This window comes from Dendrobium catenatum, unplaced genomic scaffold, assembly GCF_001605985.2.
Source record: "Dendrobium catenatum unplaced genomic scaffold, ASM160598v2 fragScaff_scaffold_1645, whole genome shotgun sequence".
NCBI lineage: Eukaryota > Viridiplantae > Streptophyta > Magnoliopsida > Asparagales > Orchidaceae > Dendrobium > Dendrobium catenatum.
This window is the reverse complement of record NW_021320107.1, coordinates 248,027-260,467: the sequence shown is the minus strand read 5'-3', so window position 1 is coordinate 260,467 and position 12,441 is coordinate 248,027.

Genomic DNA, 12,441 nt, shown 5'->3' with positions numbered 1-12,441 from the left:
TTTAAAGAATTATTACCTTTTAGATTTTTTGCTGTGGTGACAGGGATATAGTTTGCACTAGTACATGCAGTTTTATGCATCATATATTACTTTTTAGGGATTTTTACTTGCATAACATTTGAAACTATCTTATTTATGCATCTAACACTCTAACTTTTATATTTACTATTCAGCCACCCAAAACATTAATAGTTAACCTAAAATACCACTCCCGTTACCTCTGTCTACCCAAGCTTGTCATTTGCGCGGGAATCATCCTGATCGTCGTCGATTTCTCCACGCCGGTCACTTCGCCCAGCCGTCTCCAAGCCTTGTCCTTCGATTTCTGCACGCCGGCTCCGCTCATCCTTCGATTTCTTGCACGCCCACGCCGATCCCTCTCCAGCCGTGTCCGCTCATCCTTCGATTTCTGCGAGAGCTTTTCTCCACGCTAGTTGTTCCAGTTGATTTCAGCACCGAGGTACAATCCTTTCTTGTCCTTAGTTTTCTGGAATTGAGAGTGTGCCATAATTTGGAATTGAGAGCCATTTAAATCTCTTGTTTAAATTAAATCTCACGGTTCTGAAACAGAACTTATATTTATGCTCTAATAGTTTGTGTTTTTATGCTCTAATAGTTTGGATTTGAGAGCCATTGAACTTATATAATAAATTTACTAATTAGTGTTTTTATAGATATTGGACTGCAATGATTTGTGCTCTGTTGTCTTCAAATATGGAGGATATTGGAATGCAGTGAAAGGACAAAGCAGGATAAAATATGATGGTGGAAGTCAGAAAACTTTGAAATTTAAGAGAGGTGATATTAATTTGTTTTTGTTGAAAGAACGTACTGAAGCACTTTGCACATGGATTCGGGGTCATGCATACGAACTGCATTATCATGTTAATGGAACATCGCCAAAAATATACATGCCGATTTTGAATGATACCGATGTAATGGACATGCTTACAAGTTCATGTGATAGCAATAAAGTAGAGGTGTTGATTGTAGTTAAAGATCATGAAGAATATATGGGTTTTATAGATAACACTCAGTGCAGTGATATGCAGAACTTTAGTGTGAATATAAGGTCAAACAATGACATAATAGTTGATGGCTTGTGTGAAGGTTCCTAATAAATTTTGCAGGTATAGAATGGCTTATGAAGGAGCTATCTCAACACTTCCAGGGAAGGAACAATGGTCCATACCTATTGATTCCATATTCGTTTCTCCGCCAATATCAATTAGACCTCGTGGCAGACCGAAGAAGAGAAGAATAAAAAATTTCCTAGAAGGAGCAAAGAAATCAAAAACTAACCATAAATGTGGTAGATGCAATTCATGGGGTCACCATAGAAGCATTTGCAAGGAACCTTTAAGTTTGGATGACGAGAATGTTCGGCCTGTTTTCTTTGGACATACAAATAGTCAAACAGATGCCACTTAATTTGGACTTAGTCAAATATATGCCATAACATCCAAATCTGCTACTGTTTTTGTGTTGGTGTTACCAAATTTTGATTGAATTTTGGACATACAAATACTCAAACAGAACAGATTTTCTGTAAGGGATTTTGATGTAACAGTTTAAATTTTGCTGTAACAGATTTAGATGTAAGGGATTTTGATGTAACAGATTTTGATGTAAGGGATTTTAGATTGAATTTTGCTGAATGAATTTTCTGCATTAAACAAAATCCGAATTTGCTGCATGCTTTCGGACTGAATTTTGCTGTAACCTTTGGCTTAATTTGATGTCACAGATTTTGAATACCGAGAGTAGCAGATTTTGATTCCGAAGCTGTGATATACCGAGAGGCATACCAAAGCTGATACAAACCGAGATATATACCGAGAGCAATATTGAGTAAACATTGATGTAGAAGCTAATTTATATTATATTTCATAGTCATAGTTACATCCAAATGATTGAGTCCCAATCAACAATTACAAATACAGCTGTTAAACAAAATTTTCATAGAGATAGCAACAACTAAACTTGGATTATAACCAACTGTTTTTTTATCTTTAAAATTTCATCTCTCAATGACAATATATGTGATAGACTTGTTTTGGCAAGTTCTTCAGCACATCGCGAGTCTGAATCATACGGCAAATCATTTATTTCATCACACCAACGAAAGAAGTTGCAATCGTCTTATGATCGGTTCCGGGAGCATCTGTAGAATTTTCTTCCTTCACTATGCGACTTGTGTGACGTGTATACTGCACATTGCATATTGCAATGACAATAAATTCGGTTACTTGGGTTTCTAATCGGTATCGCTGAAGAGCTCGAACTCATTTTTGCTGTAAAAAAAATAAAAATATTCAACTAAATAGATGAAATCAAAGCAAAATAATTGAAACTTTCATGTTCAGAAAATATGTAAGAAATTTTCATAAAAGCTTAAAAAAGCTTAAATCTGTAAGAAATTTTCAGCTATGCAAATCTGTAAGAAGTGGAATAAACTAGTAAGAAGATCAAACTCTAACCAGCAAATCTGTAAAAAATTTTCAACCAGCAAATTTTCTACTAGCGAATCTATAAGAAATTTTCAGCTTAAATCTGTAACTTTACTTGCAAGAAATTTTCAACCAGCAAATCTGTAAGAAATTTTCAGCTTAAATTTGTAAGAAGTGGAATAATTCGGATCTATAAGAAATTTTGGAAAAATCAACTCAAACAGAAATCAAAGATTTCTGTTAGAAGATCAGAAACTTTCAGAGATTTCTGCTTGAAAAATCAACTCAACCAGCAAATCAAAGATTTCTGCTTGTAAAAAATTTTGAAAACTTGACAGAAATTTTCAAAAAAAACTTAAGGGAAGCAGAGGCGTTCGAGAAATTGTGTTAGAATATCAAAATCTAACCCTGTCGATGCCAATGGAAGCGAGACCTTCAGATGCAATGGAGAAGACAATCCCTCTCACGACCGGAGGAAAGCCAACGCCTGCGAAAGCGTTCGAGCGGCGATCGAGCAGCGACCGAGCGGCGAACGACCAACGAACGAGCGTCGACCAAACAGCGAACGTTTTTGACGCTTTTTTTGACGGAGACCTAACAGAGTGTTAGAAGAGAAAAAAGTATGAGAAAAAGGTGGTATATTAGTAAATATATTATTTTAGGTGTTTGATATGTATTTTCAGTACTTTCAAGTGTTATGTATGTAAAAATCCCTACTTTTTAATATGATTAATTTATTATATGTTGTAATTAAAATGTAGGAATTTGGTTTGTTGAAAAAGGAATGCAAAGAAATATTTTGGTATTATTTGGATGAATGTGAAATAAATATAACATAATATATATATATATATATATATATATTAATTTGATTTGAAATAAAATGAATTTAAAGTTTTAAGATGAAGATGACAGTGAATTATATTAGTTGTGGCTGTCAGTGGTGGAGACATCGGTGAGAATTAATAAAAAAATATAAATATCAAGACTTGTTTTGTTTAAGCCCTCCGTGAGATTGCAGTGCAGGCATCTTTTTTTAAAATTGAATGATTTCAGCTCTTTTTTATATAAATAAATGTTAAATACCACTCTCTCTTTTTTATGAGATATCGTTGGCTGCATCAATGTGAGGGTAATTTCATCGGAGGAATTGGGTGAAGTGCTGGTGCACCTGCTGGACGGTATTACCTCATTTGGCTGGATGGATTTTTACTTTTATTGTTTCAATTGTCTGCTTGGATGGCTATCTCTGCATTGTACTCATCTGGGTCTGTGTGGGCACATGGCTTTGTTGACAGTTCTGAGCCCAAAATAAATTGGCTATGCTCTACTTCTCAAAGTAAAAGTTTGAAAGTCACATCCCAGTTGAAAAAGGAATGCAAATGAATATTTTGGTATTATTTGGATGAATGTGAAATAAATACTAGTATAGGTGTTGTGGCTTTACAAGTGTATGGCTATGATTGAATGATATCGTTATTAACCTGCGGTGGAGGTTGCTTCTGCTGTTAATGGAATGTTATGTCATGTGCTGCCATGTGCTACCGGTAGTGCTTCCAGATTGGTATATGTTGTTATAAATAACAAAAAAAAATATTTCATCAATTTAAAAATATATTTTATAAACTTGTATTCTGTTTCTCTAATAGAGAGGAAGGTTGGATTCTTAAATCCTTTTTAAATTCTTCTGTTTTATTTGAATTGAGCATTAAGGATTCATTGGTCTTCGAAATTAATAAAGTTGAATTAAAATATTAAAAAATTATTAGTACTATTTGTGACCAAAATTAGATCTTGATTAAATAGAAGATGGTTAGTCGGCCAATGTCATAAGTATCTGTTAGAGTCGTGCCTTTTAGAACTCATGAAAAATATTTTATTTTATTATTTTTTTTTTTTTGGGAAAAATTATGGCCGTAGCCTTTTCATTAATATAAACTAGTTACATGTAATGAAGAAGAAAATACCAACATAAAATAAATCAGAGGACGAGCCAAAGCAAACAAGCTCAAAAACAGGGGCAAAAACACAAACCCCAAAGCAAATAAAATAGTAAGTGTAGAAAAAGAGTCAGGATCAAGTCAGAGCAAAGGGTGAAGAGGGAAAGCAAAAGAAGCCTTGGGCTCAGGAATTGCCTTCCTCTCAACCTGGTTGCAAAAATGAATCCAAAAAATCCTGTCGTCCGAAGGAGAAAATGGCAATTCTACATCATTGCCCATTTTCACCCAAAAAACCGCACCAGCCACTGTAATATCCAGACAGCAACGCGAAACCTCACAGAGAATTCCAAGGCAGCAGCCTGAACTGCAATAAAAACAACATCCCGCAAGACAGAGGGCAGACCCAAAAACCTTACAGCATATCAGATAATATGTCCCCATTTTTCCACTTTCTGATTTTAGATAAAACAGCGGTTTTGATTTTAATGGCTAACGAGGTCGAAGATACAGCATTCCCCTCAAATTTCCTCTCATTCCTTTCACGCCATATGTGATAAACCGCAGAGCAAACCAGAAGGAAATAGACATCCTTCTCTTTAGAGTGAGAATCATCTATGTATTCAAAGAGCTGCAGTATATTTGGTCTAAGCAATAGAAATCCCAGGTTTCTCATCAGGGAGGAGACAATAGCAAAAGAATAATCACATTCAAAAAAAATGTGACTGACATTTTCTTCATAAAGATGGCAGAGGGCACAAATTTTGCTAACAATAATGCCCCTAGATGTAAGACAATCCGCAGTTTTTAGACCACCTCTTATAGCCATCCAACAAAATGAGGAGTATCTAATCACATACCTCTTATGCCACACAAATTTCCACCAGCTTACTAAGGAACAATCTCTGAAAAAGAAATCTCTATAGTGCTTGTGATTACTGTTCTTACCCTCTCCCCAATATAAGATATCAGAGGCCCCATCCTCTATCCGAATTTCAGTGAAGGCAGTATGAACAGCAGCAGGTAATGCATCGGGCAAAGCCCACTGCACACCATCAATAATAGCCCCGATATTATCATTTACAGGAAAGGCACCTAGCAGAGGAAGCATCACTTCAATTTCATTTAATCTCTTTCCTTTAAACCAGTGATCCCAATAAAGAGAGAAACGAGAGGAAGAGTTCACTCTAAAATGAAACATGTGTTTTGCAATGAGAGCATCTTTACAAACATTTTTCCAGAATTTTGAGGCTTTAGTAATGGGTTCTTTCCACGGAGAAATGTAGACTTTAAATAGCCAAGCACTTAAAGGGCTATGGATGTTATAAATTCTAGCTATAAGAGTACAGTTAAAACAGAACTGGATGGACTGTATAGAAGGGAGACCAATCCCTCCCATCTGATTGGGCATACAAGTATTCCTCCAAACAATAAGATGCAACTTTTTGGCTTTAGCATCACCAAAAAATAAGAATTTAGCACATAGTTTGTCAATTTGCTTAGTAATAGTTTTAGGTATTATACCACCACGAATCCAGTATGCTATAGTGTTCCATATAGTGTACCTTAAAAACTGCAGCCTACCCGCAAATGACAGGGCTTTGGCTTTCCAGCCAGATAGTTTCGTAATGATGGTCTCCAAGAGCCCAGAGAAATTGGCAATTTTTGGATTGTATGGGGATAGGGGCACACCAAGGTAAGACATAGTAGAGTTGGAGTTGGCTATATTAAGGGCAGCACATATACTGGCAGAATTGTTACAGTTGGGAGGTAGTATGACAGAGCTTTTCTCATAATTTACAAAAAGCCCAGAAGCCTCAGAAAATACCTTCAGAACTTGGGTAAGCTTTTCACAATTGTTAGTATCAGCTTTGCCAAAAATGATTAAATCATCCGCATATAAAAGGTGGGAGAGCCTGTACTCCCCAATAGTGAAAGCCTCAAAGCTGCTATCATTTAAATTGTAGTCAAGCATACTGGAAAGGGCATCCATAACAATGCTGAAAAGGTATGGACTAAGGGGACAGCCCTGTCTTAAACCATTTTTAGACGGAAAGAAGCCTTCTAAAGCACCATCAATACATAACGAGTACCAAACATCTTTGATACAGGCATCAATCCAATCCAAAAAGATGTCTGGGAATCCCTTTTGTTTCATTCTTCCCAAAAGAAATTCCCGAGAGACACTATCAAAAGCTTTTTTAATGTCTAGCTTAACACACATAAGCTTGAACTTTGAATATTTCCTGGAAAACTGAAGGATTTCATTAGCTAGGATAATGTTGTCAGAGGAAATTCTTTTATAAATGAACCCAGCTTGGTTATCTTCTATTATATGAGACATAAAAGGTTTCATTCTATCAGCCAACACCTTAGCAATTATTTTGTAAGAGGTATTGCATAAGGCAATAGGTCTAAAGTCATTCAATGCTTCAGCATTTTTAGATTTCGGGATAAGAGTTAAAGCAGTGGCCTTAGTAGAACGAGGAATGAAAGCATTTTTATGGAAACCCTTGATGGCTTTGCAAACCGTATTGCCAGTTAGTAGCCAAGTTGCTTTGAAAAACTCAAAGTTAAAACCATCCGGCCCAGGGGAAGAGTTGGAAGAACCAGAGAATACAGCATTCTTAATTTCCAGATCAGTGAATGGCATAACAAGAGACTGAGCCATAGCATTCGAAATAACCTCACCAGTAGGGAATCGTTCAGGAAGAAATTCTGAGTGATTGGAAGCATTGAATATATTGTAGAAATAAGCTATAGACTCCTGTATAGCTTCAGACACAGAAGTTCCTGAATTATTCATAGCTAAGGAGATGACAGTATTTCTAAAACTTCTCCTTAACCGGATTTTAGAGTATAGGAATTTCAGGTCCTCTTCTCCCTGCGTTAGCCATTTAGATTTGGCTCTTTGTTTAAGCCAGGAATACCACATAGAAGATGCCTCCTCAAGTTGATAAGTAGTACTTTTTAGTTCCAGGGAGGCTTGATGTAAATTAGCATCAGAATTCAACTTGTTTAGACATACAAGTTGCTTTTCTTGAAGCATTTTAAGGTGTTCAGCCATCATATTAGAATTAGCCCACGGTTTGCCTCTAATAGCCAATTTCAGTTGCTTGAGTTTGGTGGCAAGATCCACTAAGAGATTACCAGTAGCTTTGTAACCAAATATATCCATCAAAAGATACCAGAATTGATCATTTTTAACCCAATAGTTTTTGAATAAAAACCTATGCTTAGAAACAGCAGCCTCTCTAGATTTGAGGATGATAGCACAGTGATCAGACCCAACTGTATTTCTTACCAAATAATAAGTATCAGGAAATGAGGACAGCCAATATTCATTTATCAACATACGATCAAGTCGAATATGAATTTGGTTATCAGTCCTCTGATTATACCAAGTAAATGAAGGCCCGATGGATGCCAAATCACAGAGTTTAGTGTCAAAAATGACACTGTTGAAGTCATGAAGCTGATTTTGATGAAGAGGATTTCCTCCTAGCTTTTCAGAGGCAAACCTACTGCAATTGAAATCACCCATGACTATCCAAGGGATACCCCCGGCAGGGGATACACTCCTAAGATCATCCCAAAGAGCTTTTCTACCATTCTGATGATTAGAAACATAAATCATAGAAAGCAAAAAAGGAGTGCTAGAGCCGAAGGAGACCATACCAGCAATCATTTGTGAAGAGAAGAAGGTAGGGAAAAAATCCAGCCTATCAGAATTCCACTTAATCCAGATCCTTCCAGGATTGGCATAGTCAAAATTATTGCAACAAGATTCAAGGTCAAAAACCTTGTGGCTGTTGAGGAAGCTTGGATCAGAAAGATTAGAGATTTGTATTCTATTTTCTAGAATACAAATCATATCCAAGCGATGCGATTGAATTAGAAGTTTACAATGAGACACCTTATTAGAGGAAGAGAATCCTCTAATATTCTAGGCTGCAATATTTGGACAGATCATTTACGCTTAGAGGAGGTGGTAGGAGGCTTTTTGTTGCTCTTTCCTTTAACATTTTTCCCCTGTGTTTTATTGGCTTTACTTTTTTTCCCCCCAGAATTAGATACCTGTTCTGAGAAGGAGGAACTATCAGTTTCATAAGTAGAAGGGAGAAGAGCATCATCGGATTGTTTTGCAATAGGAATTTCATCAGATTCCTGGAGAGATGAGAAATTGTTGCAAACCTGCAACGGTGGGGGAATAGGATTACTGGGAAGAAGTATTGCAGTTTCTCCAATATCAGCTGTATTGGGAGAGTTGAGATTTGGTATGGAAATATTATCAATTCCGGTGGGTTCTTCGATTGATTCTTTCAGCACCTCAGAGTTGTGGTTCTCCAGATTTTCAGTGTATTTTTCAGTAGAATGATCAACCACCTCAACATTTTTTCCACTATCTTTTGGGACCCAAATAACTTGAGAAGGAACTAAGGCCAGATTGGGTACATAGGAAGTAACAACATTGGGAAAAATATTGGGTGTAACAGAAGAAGACCCTGCTACGATCACCCTATTATTAGATGCAGAAGCTTTCCTGTGTTGATTATGTTTCCTAGGATTCCTTGAGGAGCTACGACCCCTGTTTTGATTTGGTGGATCCTGCTTAGACGACTGAGTGGATGGGCAATTCACGGTTTGATGAGCTAAAGAGGCGCAAGATGCACAAGGATTGGGTTTCCACTCATACTGAATTTGCATTCTGATAACATCCCCTTCAATCGCAACCGCTACGCTCTCAGGGAAAGAAGAAGTAGTGGAAACTTTAATACAAACTCTAGCATAGGTTAGTCTAGTTTTTGCAGCAGTTAGGGTATCTACCGCTTTAGGTATCCCGATTTTGGAAGCAATTTTTGATATTCCCTCAGAGTTCCAGCAAATTAGAGGAAGATTGTGAAATCTAACCCAAATGAGTACAGAGGTAAAATTTTCCCTGGTTGGACTGAAATTTTTAGTCCATTTTTGAAAAATAAATGGTTTTCCATGAAAGAACCAAGCCCCCTTTGACCACACCATATCATAATCTTCCAATAAAGAGAACTTGAACAGAAAAAACCCATCCGTAAGAGCTATAAATTGAAAAGTACCTTTGAGCTTCCATATGCGCAAAGCAGTTTCTTTTAAAGCTTCGTAGTAAGGACGCTTACCCACCGAGTAGCCAACAAGACAGAGGTTCCATTCCACCGCAGCTGGCTCAGTAAAATCTTTGTCAAAAGGGATGATCTCCTCCGGAGTTTCCATGAGGGATACTGGAATATGAGGGGCTGACGGACCAGGCTCAGAAATAATATTCGACCATAAGCGGTCGAGGGATCGAGAAGCAGGGACCGGATCACATGCAGAAGTATTAGCCATGACAGGAAAATGATTAGAATCAAGCAAATCCATGTGGGCCACCGGCCTTGGCCTGATTTTTATTTTAAAGTTTTATATTTTTAGTAATAAATTAATATAAATTAAATTTCACATAAAAAATTTTTGATTTTATATTTTTCATATGAAAATTCTAAAATAGAAAGTTCATATTAATTTTTTTTTTGTGGAAATCATATTAAAACTTTGCCTATAAAAAAATTACTAATGTTATCCGATTTCACTAAAATAGGAAGATGCAGTAACAGAGACAGATTCTACAAAAATGTTTAAATATTTCTTTCCTAAAACCCACAAATGGAGTCTTCACCACATGGCAAACTGTAGGAAAATGTCAGTCGAATGTATTGACTTGATCAGCCCAAAAATTTCTCCAATAATCGTTCCAAAACCTATCTGTTCTTTTTCTAATGAGTCCTAAAAAGTTATCTATTTTAATTTAACATTTATGACGATCATTATCGTCATATTCGAACGATCGATAATAAATGATATTTTCTTTCCTTGGGAGATATATCATTTATTATCATGTCTTTGAATATGAAATTAATTATATTTCATCCATACTATCATAGTTAAATACTCAATCGAACATCATTTTTATTCTCCGGGGTCATATATAGTTATTCCTTGAATTTGACTATGATAATCATGATGAACTACAACTTTATTGTCTGCACACCCATTTAGGGAATGATGTTCTCGCCTCCCGAGGTGATATAACATTCATAATGACGTGTTCGATAACAAAATTGGAAATTTCATAAATTAAATTTTTCCAAAGAAATTTAATTCCGCTTTGCTTTATATCTTTCCAATGAAAAGCAAAGCTCCTTTTCAAACATCAACAATGCTATGAATAATTAGAAGGGTGTAAGATGGGAATGCTATCATTATATCAAAAAAATATCTTTGTTACTCTTGGCATGTTAACATAATGTAATAATTTGTGTTTATACATACCATATCTAATATAAGAGATGAAATGACATTTGCTTGATTATATTTATGCATACATAAATATATAGCAAAAAAATCCCTAGCTAGCTTAGTTAGAAAGCAATTAATATAGTTTCTTATATATCCTCTCTCTGTAATCCTTTTAATAAAAGCGAATAATAATTATATATAAGGGTACAATTAAGATGGAAATTAATATTATTAATATATCCAAAAGTATCTCAACCACTCTTGGCATGTCGATAAAATGCAACAATTTGAATTTATAAATACAATTTTTAGCTACCAGGAAAGATTAAATGATATCAATACATAGCTTCCATATGTGTCATGTTTCTAATGTATATATAACATCAAAATTCTATTGAAAATTCATTCAAGAAATAAAATAACTTTTACCAAATATTTGATTCACAATTGTTTCTTCCCTTTGAAGCTTATTTATTTTTTCACACTTGAATACCAATGTGTTGTAATTTTAACTTTTAAATTTTTGTTAATGACTCGATCATTATGTTCATCAATATGATATCATATTATCATGCCATCCTTGAAGAATCTTATTGGCGATTTAAGCTTTTTTTTTTTTTGCATATTTTTATAGAAGATTGATTGTTTGTTGACTATATTAGAAACCTAACCTAGCTAGGATGACATCACAAAAGAATTAAACTAAACTAAACTCTTACCCATCTCTATATGACAAAATTAACTCAAAATCTTTTGACAAAGTGGAAGAGATCCAGCAGTGTAAATAGAATTTCTAACATCATATGCAACCGTACGCTGACCAAGGTGTGACTCGCCAAATTGCATGGTCAATTTCTTCATCAAGGCCCTGCCTAATGCTGTAGACTTCACCTCAGGATGAATTGTGAACTACTTGGTCAATAAAGCAAAGAACAATATAATGTCAGAATGTAATTAAATATTTTCATAACAGAAGAATAATTAAGATGGATATACTATAGCTTTAGAACAAGATCATTAGTAATTTAAGAAAAAAAATGACTTGGATTTAATCTTACATAACTAATATTTTAACGACTTTATCGCTATTCTACTGTTATGATTTAATCTTACTTTACTACTCTTTTAATTTTTAATCCTTTTAATACGCTTTGGATTGATAATCACTCGGAGCAGATAAGGAGATTTTTATTAGGGGCTTCTTGGATGCAGGATTTAGCCTAAATCCTCTCAAACAGCAAAAATGTCAAACAGCGGAAATTGTAGAAATAGACATATAATGGTAGAGAAAAAATATAGTAAATTAATAAATAGAGTTAAAATAATGTATAATAAGTGTAATTTTATTAATTTATGTAGAATTAATTAAAACTTGTATTTTATTAGTTTAGTAATTTATTAATCAATAATTACTTTGGATATTAATATATAATAAGTATGGTTCAGTATGATTTAATTAATTTCATAGTAATTATGTAATATGTATTAATTTTATTATCAATAATTGTTTTTTTTTGGGACATTTAGGCCAATTAAGTCAAACTCACACACACAACGCATACACATAGACTCGAACCCTAGACCTCTTAGTTGGAACCCTGGACCTCTTAGTCAAACTCACACACACAACGCATACGCATACACATGACACACAGTCCACGATCAAGAAATTTAACATCGATCATCCATTCAAATCACTCCCAGTTTAATTTCCTATTCATTTACATTTTTTTTCTTGATTGATA